The 15,454-nt window shown below is 39.3% G+C and overlaps 1 long non-coding RNA gene across 1 annotated transcript in view; it reads left to right on the top strand.

Moving 5' to 3' along the window:
• LOC105538283 overlaps positions 1-12,484 on the top strand; it is an 82,326-nt gene extending 69,842 nt beyond the window's left edge. Inside the window, exon 3 of the long non-coding RNA XR_001005873.1 lies at positions 12,252-12,484. This is a non-coding gene — a long non-coding RNA (uncharacterized LOC105538283). The remainder of the gene's footprint in view (positions 1-12,251) is intronic.
• The last annotated feature ends 2,970 nt before the right edge of the window (positions 12,485-15,454 follow it).

Here is a 15,454-nt window from a genome sequence, read left to right as displayed (position 1 = left end):
AAGATTTTATTTTGTTTGTTTTAAGTATCACAGAGTACAGAAAAGCTACTGAGATTCTATAATATATCTCATCATTATTGTGTCTACGGAGGCAAGAACATGTTGGCATCAGATTATTATTTTTATCTGTCTAGAAATAACATGGTTCAGGAAAAGGCGTCCTTGTTATGTGAAGGCTTTTGTTGTCTGAGTTTTTTGTACCTGCCCTGCATCTGTCAGTGAATGGAGTTTGAAGCTTTGGTTTCCCCACATATGAAGTAAAGGATATGAGACTGGATTTTTCAAAGTCTCTTCTGACTTTATTGGGTTCTAGGATTGACATATTTTCCTTTTCCTGAAGGGCCTTCAGTAGTCCTGGGACTATATGGAAACCTGGGGCTTTTTTCTTAGGAAGACACTATTATTTTAATAGTTGAACATTAGATAGGATGTAGCTTCATTTGGAAGTCATTAGCTGAGGAACATAAAAAAAAATTATATTAAATGAAGAGTGGGAATTATTAACAGTGACAATAGAGAACAGATAAATAAAAACTAGAGTTAGAGTGTAAATGGGTAAACAATGCTTTCTATCATATCCCAGGAGGGTGAGAATGTAATTCAGAAGGACTGCAAGAATCATTTCAAGTGTAAAGATGACAATCAGAGGCCCAGCGTAGAGACAGCAGCTGAATCTGTGATGGTCAGAGGCCAAAAATTGGTGCCTGGGAGTTCAGAGTTCTTTCTCTTCTTCTTCCTTCCCTCCCCTCCCCTCCTGTACCTTCCCTTCTCCTCCTCTCCCCATTGTAAAATACATATTTAAAAACCAGAGATTGGCCAGGCATGGTGGTTCAAGCCTGTAATCCCAGCACCTTGGGAGGCTGAGGCGGGCAAGTCACCTGAGATCAGGAGTTCGAGAGCAGTGTCGCCAACATGGCAAACCCCCGTCTCTATTAAAAATCCAAAAATTAGCTGGGTGTGGTGGCATGTGCCTATAGTCCAAGCTACTCAGGAGGCTGAGGCAGGAGAATGGCTTGAACCCTGGAGGCGGAGGTTTCAGTGAGCCAAGATCGCTCACTGCACTCCAACCTGGGTGACAGAGTGAGACTCTATCTCAAAACAAAAAATAAATAAATAAATAAAATACAAAACCCTTGAGATTTATCCTTGATTCTTGAATTTTTCTTCACTCTACTCATATAGATTCTACTATTAAGTTCAGTTGATTTAATTGAATTTTCCTATTACTCTTCATCTCCACTGTCACCATTTTAGTCTAGACACCTGCCATCTCTTATCCAATTTACAGGGATAAATTTCTTTCTCTTTGATTCCAGTTAGGCCACTTTCCCATCTTGAATCTTTTCTCCACTTAGCCCACTTTCCCATCTTGAATCTTTTCTCCACATAGTTGTATAAATCATCTTTTAAAAAACATATGTTAGAAAACAACTAAAACCTTTCATAGTTTCACATTTTCACGAAATCCAAATTATTTACCATGACTTAAGTATTCTGCCTTGAACTTTTACATATCTCCAATATTGCTTTATGTCACTGAGGTCGACAGAATAATGTCCCCCACTTCCCCACCAAATGTTGACATTCTAATTCCTCAAACCTGTAAATATATTACCTTACCTGGCAAAGAGAACTTTGCAGAGGTGAGTTAAGAATGTTGAGATAAGATTAGCTTGAATTATGTGTGTGCGCTGAATGAAATCACAGGGGTCCTCAGAAGAAGGAGGCGGGAAGGTCAGAGTCAGGGAAGGAGAGGTGATGACAGAAGGAGAGGTTGGAATGATGTGATTGCCAGAAAGGGGGACCATAAGCAAAAACAGGCTGCCTCTAGAGGCCAGAAAAGGCAGGGACATGGATTCCTTGGCAATCTTGATTTTAGCCTAGGGAGACTCATTTCAAACATCTGACCTCCAGGACTGTAACTTGTGTTGTTTTAGGCAACTAAGTTTGTGGTATTATGTGACAGCAGCAATAGAGAGCTAATAAAATCACTCTTTTCATTCACAAACAATACCCTACCTGTGTGTCTTTTCTCAGTTCTTGGAATACAACATGGTTTGCAATGCCACGGGGTCTTTGTACCGACTATTAGCCTGGACTTGTGTAATTCTATCCATAATTATGGGCTAATTTCACTTATTGCTTTTGTTATCATCAGTTTAAATGACATCTCCTTGGATAGATCTTCCCCAACCTCTTCTTTTATTTTCTTTCAGCTCCTTCTTTTCGTTTTTGTTTTAATAGGATGCCTTTGTCCTGACAGTTGTTTTGTTTATTGTATACTACTTGGGGCTTTTTGGTCCATTTTATGGGTTTTTCCCTCTTTTCTTGGTCTATTGCTTTCTGTAGAACTAAGTTCCATGACAGAAGAAACTGTACCTATCATGGTTAGCCTCGTATCTTTAGAACGGTGTCTGGCACATAGTAAATACCAAATGAATATTTAAAGTCTTCTTGGCAGACAAAGTGAATGATTTAGGGGGAAGCAGCATATTAGAAAGAGACTCTACTCTAAGAAAGGAAAGCTACTAAATGCTAGCCAAGGATCCCCAACCATTGCTAGATTTTAGGCTTGATTTTGTGCCACAGTGGAGATCAGGCCCTAAGGACAACAGGACAAATGCTAAAGGGGAGTTGTCAGAGAAGAAGCCCAATCCAGGAAACTAAGCAAATCTAAATGAGACTGGTCTGCAAAGGTGCTGTATGGGGCTTAAATTTCAGACAGGTGTTTGTGCCTGAATGTTAGATCCTTGGTCAGGTGAGACTCAGAGGCCACACAGGAACTCAGCAAATGGAGCAAGTTGTAACTCCTAGGATAAGGGAAAAAAAGATGAACCTAAGTGGAAAAGAGGGCAGAGACCACTACTCTCTTGTCCAACTTGGAATCCTGAAAATTTGATTTAATGCCAGGCACTTAAGAAATCCTTAATAAAAATAGGACAAATACGAGTGAGGGATGAATGAATGATGAATCTATGTATGTAAAAGTAATTACCGTAATACTTGACGTATTAGACATTCCCGCTCTCTTTCTCTTTTATAAGTTGTAGCAAATGATGGAGCTGGTGCTGCTTTCTATCTTGTCAGGGATGGCTGTGGAATTGGGGATGGGCTTTTGAAACGCCAGCAGGTCCCATGGTGGAAAAACTGGAAAGACAAAGACAGAAACAAGGCAGGGTCAGCAGCAGCAACCGATTGCTTCAGGGAAGAGGCTGCTTAGAGGAGATACTAATACTGTCACTGTTTGAGTGACGTTTCTTCAAGATTTTCCTCAGTAAAGTGAGTTAGATTAAGCTTAGTATAATTAACCCAAAGAAATTAGCTTTAATCAAGTATTCAATTCTGTAATTTTCTTGTCTGCTTGATCTCTCTATTCCTTCCTAATCCTTTTGGCATTCAATCCTATTTTATTCTAGATTGATATCTGTTGAATCAATTTCCCTGGCTATCTAAATGACATTTGCTCCAAAGAGAAATAGCAGGCCTTAATTCCCCTAGTGTATTAATTTCCTTGGGCTGTCATAACAGAACACCACACACTGAGTAGCTTAAAATGACAGAAAATTATGTATTTTTTAAGGTTATAGAGTCTAGAAACCAAAACGTCAGCAAAGCCATGATCCCTCTGAAGGGTCTAGGAAAGAATAATTTTCTCTTCCTAGCTTCCAGTGGTTGCCAGCAATCATTGGCATGCTTGTTCTCATGGCTGCATAATTCCAGTCTCAGCTTCTCTCTTCATATGGCTTTTTCTCCATGGTTGCTCTGCTTCCAAACTGCCCTCTTCTTACAAGGCTATCCATTATATTTGTTTTAGGGCTCACCCTAGTCCAGTATGACCACATCTTAACTTGATGACATTTGCAAGGACCCTATTTCCAAATAAGGTCATATTCACTAGTTCTGCATAGACAGGAATTTTTTGGGGAAAACTATTTAAGCCAGGAAAACTATTTCTACACACAGAAAGAAAGAAAAGTACTAATGTGGGATATGCCTAGGTTGAAGACTTTGTTGAGGAAAGCCTGGGGAATTTTTCACAGAGAGTTTTGTTTCCTGTATACTTTCTCATAAGGGACTGTCCCTTAATCATCTTTATATTCTCTGTTTGGTTTTTTTGAAACTTGTTCTATACATAGAGGTATTTATTGAATAATACAAAAGCAGTCTTGAATAAATGGATATTAATAATGATCCTCTTGGCTTACGACCCCAGCAGTCCTTCAGTACTAATGAACTAGCTTTGTATTGACTCAGGATCTAGGCTGGGGAATGCCTGATTCACATGTCTTGGCCTCCTGGGATCACCAAACTTTGCTCCTGACATGCCTGTCACCTGGGTGATATGTTCATGACTCCTTTTGACACCTGAATTTTGAGCAGTGCTTTGAGAAATGAAACCTACAGGTTGAGGAATTTTTTTGTTCAACAATGTTAGTAATAGACTGGTGCTTAAATGAACTATTTTAAAGATAATATTTATACAGACAATCTACTTAAAATAAGAGGTTGATACAAAAGAGTTGTTCTTCAATTTATAACAAGCTGTCTGGCTAAATTCAACTATGTTGTTTCTAAAAAAGCCTAAGAAGTATAAATCTAAACTTTAAAACAAATGAGCTGGTAGAAACAAACAATGCTAAATAATATGTTACATTTTCTAATTGTTTCATTTGATCAGCACCCAGTAAATAAGACATGAAATATTTTCTTCTCTTACCAAACAGGAAACTGAAGCTCAGAGAGGGTAAGTGGTGATGTTAAAGATAACAAGGGAACAATGAGTGACAGGGTTTTATGTCTCCATATTTTGGTCCCCTTCCATTTCCAGTACATCACTGCTTCCCATCACCTGGGGTTACAAGGTTCTTTTCACAATGTCTGCTCAGCCTGTAGCTATATGTTACAGCCCACTTCTCCATTTAACTTTGTCATAATATGGATTTTGTTCAGAGACTACTAGATTTTTCATGTTCAATTAGTTTTAACATTATTTTCTTTGTTTACAGTCTTTTAAAAAATTACATCTCAAATATAAACATAAAATTAGAGAACAGAGAAGTCCTGTGTACTTGGCCCTAAAGTATCCAATTCATAGTCTGACAGCCTGGGTTTAAGTCCTGTGTGATGTAGGGTGAGCTGCTGCACTCAGAGAGAGAGCAGTCATGCTGAGCCAGTGTGGGCTCCTGAATTTGCCAACCCTGTGACATGCCCACATCTGGATATGAATGAGAAGAAGAGCTCCAGCAGGAAGTATTTGTAAGTAAATTGGTCATTCTGGTTGCATTGCCAATTAGACTTTGCTCGGCACGTGAATGACTTTGGGCCTATTGATATTTGCTGTGACACTTAAATGTTCAGCACATTATTGATTCTGAATGTCAAGCCCTCTGCTTAGATGCTGTTTCTATGTGATGAGCAGATTACCACAGAATACTAATTGAACCAATTAAACACACACACACACACACACACACACTTTTTTTGTGTGCACAGTGCTGACAAACAGCAATTATAGTGCACATTTTATCAGAGCCTCTTCTCAACTTTAACAGAAGCAAACAAAAAGCAATATTTTAAGTGTTGCTGAATGGTTTGTGGTTATTTCATCAAGAATGAAATATATTTAAAAGATAAATTGCTTCCTACCAGCATATATATTTCTATTGCTTCCTACTACAAAATAATTGATGAGAATATTTCATAAATATAATTTCAAAGAGTTAAAAGACTTTTTGGTAAGTATCTAGCAAAGACATTTCAGTTGATAAGTGTTAGTCTACAGTGTTGTAAGAATAATTCTTAATATTCTGCAATTGATGATTTGGCATCTTGGAAATCATAGGCCAAATTAACAGCTAAAGTAGTTTACATTTCTACCATCTTGTGTTTGCACAGGTGCAGAAAAATCATATTAAAAATCTTCCAGCCACAAACCCCAACACCTATATTTTGCTTCCTGCCCAACAGGAGGTATTTCCACCTAACAATGTCCTGCCACTATAGAATTAAAGGCTCTCATTCACGCCTTCCCCTAACTCTTTTCTCCTGATAAACCTGGTGCTTGCCCACGTAGTCCCACAGGATGGTATGCCTTCTCTTTTTGGGTACTAGAAGTAATAAACTATTCTTTCAATGACATTGACTTCTCTATGTCATCACTCAGTCACCTTCAAAGTAAATTCCAGGTACATTTAAAAGAGCTATTTAAAAAGTACAATTTTAAATGATTCAATTGTAAGCTATTTCTCCTTTTTGACATACCTACATATATAGATACATACACATACACATATCTAAAATCATTTTAAGTACATACTTCTAGAAGCTTAGTTTAAAATTAGCAAGAAAGTCTTTAACACACATTTACTTGAAATAATGCAAGCTCTTTACCTCAAAGAATCAGAAATCTTTTGATTAAAATTAGACTAACTTGTTTTATGATTTAAGGAATTAACAGTGAAGTTCTACCAGGTCTATAAATCATATGAGAAGTCATCTTTAGCCTCAGTCTCTTCTGATTCTGACATAATAATCAGGACCAGAAGGACCTACCAATAAGAAATGAGTTCTTTTTTGTCTCTCAGGCAAAATTACCCCATGTTTTTCCTAAACATGGATTCACTAAAATATCCTCAGGCTTTTGGGAAGGGAAACATTATGGCTTACTATACGACGACAAAGATAGCCACCAGAAACACACCTTACAACCAAAAAGCACACCAGCAAAATTATTATCTCTGTTTGTTTAAGATCTATTGTCATAAACCATGGTTTCAAGTTCCTAGTTTCTGAAAGCTGAAACAACATTGAAACCTTCAGTGGATTTGTTATAAAAAAGACCAATTCAATGCAGACATTTTATGGAAAAATAAATGCCTTGTTGTTATGGCTAGTGGAGCATCATCTACAATAGTGACATGATGGGTTTCACCACTGTAGCATCAAATTCAACCCTCACATTAATAACACAAAACCACGAGCTGATATTGAGTGTTAAGGGTGTCCTTTCATGTTCCCTCATGAAGATGAGGATTAACTGTGGCTTGCCAAGCATTTACAGGATAATCTTGTCTTTAACTTCAAAAGGGATGCTAAATGTGATAAAGCCAGATAGCATAGCACTCTTATTTGCAATGTTATCTACTTTGGTGCATACACACAGCTGATGCACTTACGCCGTCAGGAGACTTTAATAGGTCACACTCTCAGAAAAAAAGATGGAGTTTCAAAGGCTGTACTGGGACCTGCTAAGTGTAATCCAATACAGTAGGTCTGATCTTGTCAAGTATATAAGACACTCCCGAAGTTGTCAGGCAGTCTGACAACTTCAGGAGCTCAGGAAGAGCCCCCTGAGCTTCCTTGCTTCTGGTGCTGTGTGACTGTAAGGCCAACAAGACAATGGCATCCAATCAAGTATCACCAACAAGGCACCAACAATACTGTCAACAAAATAAGGCATTTCTTTCAGCTCCAAAGACTGTGCAAGTCAGTGCAGTGGCCCTCGCCTATGATCCCAGCACTTTGGGAGGCTGAGGAAGGAAGAGTCCTTGAGGCCAGCCAAAACAAAACAATTAGACCCCATCTCCACAAAAATAAAAAATAAATAGTCAGGCATGGTGGCACACACCTGTAGTTCCAGCTACTGCAGAGGCTGAGGCAGGAAGATCATTTGAGCCTAGGAGTTCAAGACTGCAATGAGCTATGATCAGGTCACTGCACTCCAACCTGGGTGACAGAGTGAAACCCTGTCTCTAGAAAAACAACAAAAACTGAGAGGTGCTATTAAATGAACCTCCCAATTAGCTATTTGAAAAACAACTGCTTATTTGAATTAATTAATTTTGTTTCTTTGTTTTAAATAAATTTGTAAGTAAATCTAGCTATCAGGAAAAAAAAGTCCTTTTGGATGTCATTAATAGTTGAGTCATTAATACCTGACTTAGAGAAAATGAAACACTTTTCTCTTAGTTTCTTCAATGTGGTGGGTACAATTCTAAGTTCATAAATACAGTTTGCAAGACATATGACTTTTATTTTCTTAAATCGTGTAATTACCAAACCTGAGAGTTTGCCTTGCGGAGGTTGATGGGAAAATTCGCTTCAGGTCATTTGAGGTTCAGGCCCCACAGCCTTGTCAAAGGTTATGCCAAGGTTCCATGTTTGTTCCAGAGAGACCCCTCCGGTCATGGGTCTTTATGTCCATGCTTGGAATCATGGAGATGGCTGTTGTCTTAGCTCCCATGGATCCTTAAATCGTGGATTACCACTCTTTTGGTGTCTTGAAATAGATGTGGGCATTCTTTGTGGTGTGGGGTCTGAGATGTGCACGTCAGAGACTTCAAAGTCCTCCCCTCTTCCCCAGGACACCTCCACAGAATAGGGAGAAGGCACCTGTTTCACCAAGAACCCAGGCTCCTTTATCTTCAATTCTGCTCAGAAGTTAGCCTTTCCTCCTCAGGTCCAATTTTATTAATCATCAAGTCAAATTGCACTCAAGGCCAAAGAAGTAAATTGCTGAATGAAGTGAGCAGGCAGAGACCATCCATGATTCTTATGAAACGAACATTGTCTTAGCCAGTGTGGGGTGAGCCAATCCCCTTGTGACAGGGATATGGGCCCAGTGTGGCCCAAGTGCTGATGTCTGTAAGAGATTTCAGAAGCAGATGGTTGTGTGAAATTCACCAATTCTTAGTGCTGACAAGTCTCATTTTAAAATAAATTAATTGATTGGCCTTTAAGACTATCTGCAAACTGTCCAGGTCTAAAATGACCTCTGCCCAGGATGCTTAGGTTTATCTTTTCAATTAAGTGGAATTTTTTATTGTTTGTTTGTTTTGGAAATGAAAGAGAGAGGAAAGTATCTTCCCAACAGATTCTGCCTTCTACTCAATGACAAATCCCCTCCACTACAAATTCATTCCTGTCCCTCAGGACAACATGCCAGGGCCTGAAACTGTTGTGTAGAGGAATAGATAAGGGAGAAATATGAGAAAAACAGCTCTGAAAGCAGAAATGTATCTGCCACACTCTCCATGATAGAGCACCACCCCTCTCTGATTCAGAAATGCAACTTTGGAGTAACATTTCATTTCTTTATTTTTATCTGGAGTTGTATTTTACTTCCCAGCTAAGCTTCTGCTGGGTCTCTCTTAGGTCTCCGTCTTCTTACTTTTTGCCATTCTTCCCTACCTTATACCCCCAATGGCCTCATACTGCACCGATTCCTTACTGAATTGAAGTCTTGGAATTGAAACTGCTCAGAAAGAGAGGTTTGGGTCTACAATCCAAGTGTGAGTTCATGGTGGTTGCCTTGAGGGCTTGGACGTTTTCTATTTTTCCTCATGGCAGTCTCAGTGCAGGTCCTTTTTGTTGAATGAATAGATTTTGCCACTGTTCAGGGCAACATGATTGGAGTGTCAGGATGAGCCCACAGAGGTTCATGATTTCGTGCAGCCCTTCAGACACATCTTTACAAAGTTCAACTCCTTCAGTTCATATAAATCCAATACCATTTTAGGTGCTTTACATGTACTTTTCCTAAAATGCAGCTGGGGTTATGACTGCCTCCCTATAGCAGCTGGACTCTAATTGCTGCACGTAAACAAACATCATCTGGAACAGGGCCACCTTATAACACTGGATGCTATTCATTTTCAAGACTCCCAAGGTCATTTATCACTAATGGCAGGAGTCTGTAGCTGGCTGGAGTTGGCAGAGTCATGTTTCTATGCAAGCTGCATTTCAAACTGGCTGCAAGCATCTGGGAAAATGAACAGTCTGAACTTATGGCTCTCAAACCTCTATCCAATTTCCATGACCTTGTCTTTGCATGATGTCTTCATATGTCACAGTATCATCCATTTGTTGTCTACATAACCAATTAACATGCAGTTGTGTATGAGTGTCATATGCTGCTATTTACATTCTTGTATGTCTATATCATATATCTTTAGGATATAAGTGGGATCCCTTTGGGAAGCTTAAAGTATTAAAAGCTATAAGCACAGAAATTTGACATTGTTGAATGTGTAGAAATTAATAATCACTGAAGCATAGGAAGGGTCATCTCATTCTAACCCTTGAGTTGACAGTGAAGGAGGGGCAGAGTGTCAGTGGAGCCCAAAGAGGAAAATGATCCGTTTGTTGGGCCCCTGAATGTCTTCCTTTGCAGAAGTCAGGGATAACAAATTCACACACTCAGCCCTACATACACATACTCAGTAATATGATTTGTTTTTCAAATTAGAATACATTTAAGGAAAATTATGGCACAGAATTCAGTATTCTGGTGGCTCAGTCTTAACCTGGACCCACTCTAATCTCATATCTAAATTTTTATGATTTACAGTTTTATTTTCTATGCTTCTTAGACCAAAACCTCTTAGTGTGTATGCTATAGCTCATAACAAGTTACTGATTGATTTCCCTTTGTAGCTCTAGATGATATTTTCTGGGGATTTGTACCATGTACCAGATAGCATTTTAAGTACTTTACACGTACTTCCTTCCGTGAGCCTCCAAAAACCCTGTGAGTTATGTAAGAAGGCTTTATTTTATATTTGAAAATCTTGAGGCAGAAATAGGTTGTGTTTTTTCCAAGGTCTCACAGCCAGTGAGACCCAAGATTCAAAGCCAGCAGCCTAACTTCAGACCCCATTCTTATAAACACCCAATTTATATCTCTGACTTGATTTATGGAAATATTACTAGTTGTTGCATCAACAAACAAAATTGGACACTGTCTAGTTCCCATTGCTGGAGTCAGGGTACAGATGGCTAGGAGGTCAGTCATTGAGGGCTTGGCCGAGGGAGGTTCCAAGGCTGGTCCTCAGTTAAAGGGAATGTTTTTTTAGTGAAATGAAAGAAAAGCAAGATCTGACTGTTGATATGGATCACATTCCAAGACAGAGGATAGCAGTTGGTGTTAGAGGAAATGCTCCTTCTATTAGATCTGATGAGTTAGTGCAATCAATAAGCACAAGTTTAGAAAGGGGATTTGATCCAGCACTTTGAGAGACCAAGACAAGAGGATTGCTCGAGGCCATGAATTTAACACTAGCCTGGGCAACATAGCAAGACCCTGTCTCTATTAAAAAGCAAAGCAAAGCAAAGCACAGCACAGCACAGCAAAGCAAGCAAGCAAGGAAGGAAGGAAGGAAAGGATTTGAATTAATGACAAAGAGAAGTAATGAAAACAGCATTAAGAAGGTGGCTGGAATGTGACTTACAAGGATGAGGTGGACTGACCTCAGGAAAACACAGCAGGTAAGTAGACAGACATAGCATGATTAGCAAATAATTTTGCTGGTAAGAAGCAAGGCCTTTACAAACTGCTGGTTTCCAGAGCTAACTCCAAGCCTTTTTGTCTGTAAGGAGAGGAGCAGAAACAAAGTAGGCAGGGCTAAGAGACCATAAAAAGATTTGGTCAGACAAAAGCCAGACTTAGAATCTTCATGCGTCTGCTTTTTCTCTAGGGTACATTTATCCTGGCTCTTTCCCATCCTCTAGAGAGGCTTCATCTAATGCCCAATCTATGGTAGTTATCTCTATTTCTCTTTTTCATGGCAACACTGCTTCTTTTTCCTTGTATAAGGTTACACAAAATGTGTACTGTATACTCATTTATACCCATTTATTTGTTTATTGGTTGTCTCCCTGTCTCAAATACAAAATGTATGAAGTTAGCAATCATTTCTGATTTTTTCAAATTGTGCGCTCAAGGATTGTTCATAAGTAAGCACTGAATAAATGAATGAATGAACAGGGCTCAGGCACAGGGATAAAAGAGAAGAGCCATGTAATGTACCAAGCCTAGAGCTAGGGAGGAGACTTTGGAGGGAAAAAATGATCACTTATGTTGAATGACCACCTGACTATTATTTAGCATTGATGAACTATCTAAGATCCCTAGTACTAAATGTTATAAGCATGTAATGAAGACAGAAGACAGACACGTCTGCAATGGCCCTTTCACAATGTCATCACTGGGAGGAGCTTCATCCTCAATATAAATTTTTGGAAGTTCTGCTTACTAGTGTGCTAATATAGAATATTCACCAGAATGGATGTATATTGAATTAGTATTTTCAGTAAACCACTCCTGAAAGTACAGAATAAAAAGTTTAATGGGGTAACTTATTCCACTTAAGTGTATATGACATGAAGTGTAAGAGTATTACATTCTTTCTATCTGTTCCTCCAACCTAGCATACACACTAAAGCTTCTCCTCCTCCTCTCCTCTCTTCCCCAGAGGCTCTGATCTTTTCATTACAGAAAAATCACTCTCACAGGGTTCTGCTGAGGGTGTGTGATTACAGATGATGCCAAGGAGCACTCCGGGAACCTCTAATGGGGAGGACACAAGACAAAGCAAATGGACAGTCATTTTTCCAAGAGATGGGCCCCCTGCCATGAGGAAGCTCTTCAGGCTGCGTCTCCTTTTTGTGTTTTTATTTGATCTTTAATAAAGAATATTAAGACTGAGCTGACTGCCTGCTACAACCCTCTGAACACAGACTTACATTTGAGAGACTGAAGGGAGGAAATGACAGCCCCGTGGTAAGCGGGGAGCTAAGAAAACAATATGCAATGAACTTCTCACCTCTGCTCCCTGTCTTGAGGCACAGTGAAAACAGGATGCCTCCTATTAAAAGGTTGTCTGCTATATGGGGTCTTGTTAGAGGTCTGGGACTACAATTGGCAGGCCTGTGCCGATCTTATTTATCTATTATTGATGCTTGCTTTCACCTTCTTCCTTCTCAGAAAGTTTCTGCTTTTGCCAATCCGAAATCTCAACCTCTTTTTATTAAACAAGGGCCAGAGTTAAAAACAAAGGTTATGTCAACAGAAATAAGCAGCATAAGGCTTTATAGTTATTCTGCCACTTCTTAACCTCGCATTTGCAAGGATCGCTTATCTACTTTCAGATTCGAATGAGACAATCGTGCGATAACTTCTGAACTTTATTATTTGTACTTCAGTTCTTGTTTGTAGAACTACATCTAAGAGGTAGGAAGGATGGTGATCAAAGTGTTTAATAGTCATGGAGATGCAGTCATGTCACCTGACCTTAATTCCAGGCCCATTCCCCTTAAAAAGAACTGTTGATTTCAAGAATTAGTGGCCAAACTTTGGAAGACATTTTCCCGGGGAAGGAGCTTGCCTCTTAAGCCCTTGCCCAGACTTCCCCAAGTCTCTTCTAGTATGCATGTCACTTGATAACTTATACTTGCAATTTCATTAGTGAAAACGTCCTTACATTGTTCTGGTGGACAGTTTATCCACCAAAAGCTGCCCTTAGATATCCAAAGTTTAGTGCAAATGAATTCCTAATGCTTTGCAAAAAGCAGATCTTAGAGAGAACAGAAAGGAGAGGGTCTCTGGACACTGACCACCATAGAAAGTTAAAGAGGACAACAGCCCATGGAAAAAAACAAAAAGATACGAGAGGGCTACAGACCTGAGAGGCTGTCACTGCCAATTAGGATGTTGGCTTAATTTACACTTTACCAAAGATCCTCTCTTCCTTTATTCTAAAATTCGAATTGGGCAATAAGCCCCCAGAACTGTCTGTTCGGTGCTGCTGGTCGAAAAATATATACAGATACTATCTCGTGGCTGATGCAGCCTAGCCTGGAGCCAGAGCAAGAAGGAGACAGTGAAGGGCACAGCAGGAGCTCCATTATAGGATGATATATAGTATGACATTTAGATTTTGTTTTTAAATAGATTTACAATGCTCCCTGTAGTTTTTTTTTTTTTTTCCTTCTCACTTGCACTTTTTCTTTCTTTTTTTCCAAATATGCTTACACATTCTCCTCCAGACTGGGTCTTTCTAATGTTAAGGTGAGTGCACAAATACTGGATTTTTTTTTTTTTTTTTTTTTTTACAGTTCATGATGAATGGAGTTCAGGATCAGATGCCAGAGAAAAAAATGACCAGATAATCAGGTTTTGAATTGGTGCAGTCTCCCTGCGACACTGCTCAGCCTATCTCCTGTTTCACATTTCAGTGTCTGTAACAGCCCCCACCTGTTTCCCAGTGCCAGGCCTGCCTTCTCAAGATAGCTGAGCCTGGAAGATTGTACCCACTAGAAGGATAAGGAAGTTCATTCCTCAGCCAAGTGTTGGTGCAAACTCCTGCTATAAAATAACACTGGGAAAATGACTGTCAAGTCATGGATCAGTTTTGTAAAAAAAATGATTTAATAGGTGAAGAAAAAAATGCAATTTTCTGATGGAAATGTTTGGGAAAGAACAGTAGATACAGAGCCACTTTCTTAGGTTGGCTACTAATTAGACACCTCATCCTGGGGTAGCTGCTTATTGTGGGAGATGATTAGGCTTATGTGCTCTCATGAAGGAGTAGATTAAGACAAATATGCTCTAATGTCTCCTCCTCTTTTGTGTATGTGATTTTGTGAGCTTTCATGGCAGAATAGCATTCATTTCTGTTGGTTCTACCAACATCCCAGAACTTGACACCTATTCTCCCTCCTCTTCCTACATGTCTGTGGTGGGATAAATTCTCTGCAACCCACTAGCTCGTGCAGTTAGAAGTCACTACCCGTAATGAAATACTATGAAAAGAAAAGCTATTAACAACTTAAAGAACTACTTATTAAGATATTTGGACAGTATTATGATTCTTAAGAATGGTTCTGAGGAACGACTTTTGAGACAGTGATAAATGGTGGAGTAGTTATTTCTGATCGGTTACCATTTCATATTAAATCACAAATGCTCTACTTCCTGCAAAAGTCAGTCTTACTTAAGTGACTCAACTACATTTAGCCCATGTCTCCATTTAGACTAGTCTTCATTTCTTCATTTGTTCTTTTGAATACTTTTATTGATTACGGAGGCCCGGTGTTCCTGTCCATGTGCTTGGTACCTGGTAGGGAAGATACAATCCCTGTCCTTAAGCAAACTGCATGTTTTCAACAACAGCCTCTTCTGAAATTGAAGGAGAGATGCATTGTTTTCCTGTTTGGCCCAGGTACTTTTCTGAATTATCAGGAAAAAAATGATGGAGGATGGGGACAGTATTTTTCTGAAGGAAAAGAAAACAGAAAGAGGATCTAAATCAATAAAACGTTTTTAATCAAAGGAGGAGATTTACTGGTGGCTTACCCTGTCCCTTAACTTGTGAATTAACAAGGGTGGCATTGATCAAAGGTCTAACTGGGACATTGTCTTTGGCTCTTTGCAAAACAGCCTGATCAACTACTGCTTTGTGTGGTGTTATCTGAGTTCACAGAAAAGAGAAATCCGAATTAGCCTTGGTTGCCTTGCGAAGTTTCTTGGTGAAGTGGGACTTGAAGTGGTCAGACCAACACTAGGCAAAAAGGAAGTCATTCCAAGAGGACTAGTGGCATTAGTGAATGCAGGATTAAATGTTGCACATAGATGAGATGAATAGTATGGCCAATGCTCTTTGTGTCTTGGGAGCAG

Source organism: Mandrillus leucophaeus, unplaced genomic scaffold (genome assembly GCF_000951045.1).
Source record: "Mandrillus leucophaeus isolate KB7577 unplaced genomic scaffold, Mleu.le_1.0 Scaffold189, whole genome shotgun sequence".
Classification (NCBI taxonomy): Eukaryota; Metazoa; Chordata; class Mammalia; order Primates; family Cercopithecidae; genus Mandrillus; species Mandrillus leucophaeus.
This window is presented reverse-complemented; position numbering and strand designations above follow the sequence as displayed.